This window comes from Tauraco erythrolophus, chromosome 22, assembly GCF_009769465.1.
Source record: "Tauraco erythrolophus isolate bTauEry1 chromosome 22, bTauEry1.pri, whole genome shotgun sequence".
Lineage (NCBI taxonomy): Eukaryota > Metazoa > Chordata > Aves > Musophagiformes > Musophagidae > Tauraco > Tauraco erythrolophus.
The window spans coordinates 9963791-9964810 of record NC_141486.1 but is presented as its reverse complement, the minus strand read 5'-3'; positions in this window follow the sequence as shown (position 1 = coordinate 9964810).

Here is a 1020-nt window from a genome sequence, read left to right as displayed (position 1 = left end):
CGGCCCTCGGGCAGCAGTGTCAAACCGGACGTAGCGGGCACACACGAGCAGATTAAATTAGGTGACAGCTACAGAAACCTACTCAGAGTCCAGCTGGGGCCATAACTGAGAAATGGGAATATCAAAAAAAAAAAAGCCAAAAAAAAGAAACTGAACTGCAAATATACCCTGTTACCACAGACAAAAATTTAATCTGCTGAAACACAAAGACTTTTAAGGTCATAACTCAAGATTTAATATTTCAACATGAAAAGAAATCCAAGCCATTCGACTTATTTGGGCTTTTGAAACAAATGCAAATGTCTCTGTTTAAAAACTGGTTTTAAATGAGAAAAACAAATCAATATATATTAATATATCACCCAAAATAAAAAACATACACACTCTTCATTTTAGAGCATGCTGCTCATTCAGAATAAAGACAGGACAAAGAAAGTAGAATTACATTTCATGATGTAATAAAAACATTAAAATTTGTGATCATTAAGTGCACCATCGTACAGGAGTAGCGTGCTCAGAGTGGAAATGTTCTATACCTACCAGAATCCATCTTTATTAAAGCAAACAAATCTTTAGGACACTACCTGAAACTGAAATCAGTAATAACTGTGCTCCGTTCAGCTTGCCTTAAGTTTCAGTCAGGCATGTTCCAGCTAGTAGCACCTGTATGCCTCTTCATGATTGTATTCCAGAAATCTTTAAATTTGCAAACGATTTTTTAAAAAAAGACTGGCTTTTGCAATCCTTGCAATGCTTATCCTAAACAGATACTGCAAGTAAACTGTTCTGAGCAGCACAAGTTGGTTTGTTTGTTTTTTTTTTCAGAAATCTGAGAGCTGGACTTACGTTGGCAGTAGATACAGTACAATAATTTGATGTATTAAACAGTTCCTCAAAAAAGCCTGAAAGGAAGATTTCCCTCAAGACCGTTTAAAAAAACCAAACCAAACCCAAACCACTTCACCCAAGATCGGTTCAATCCTTCTACTGAAGTTCGGAGCTCGCCAACTTTAAGAATGA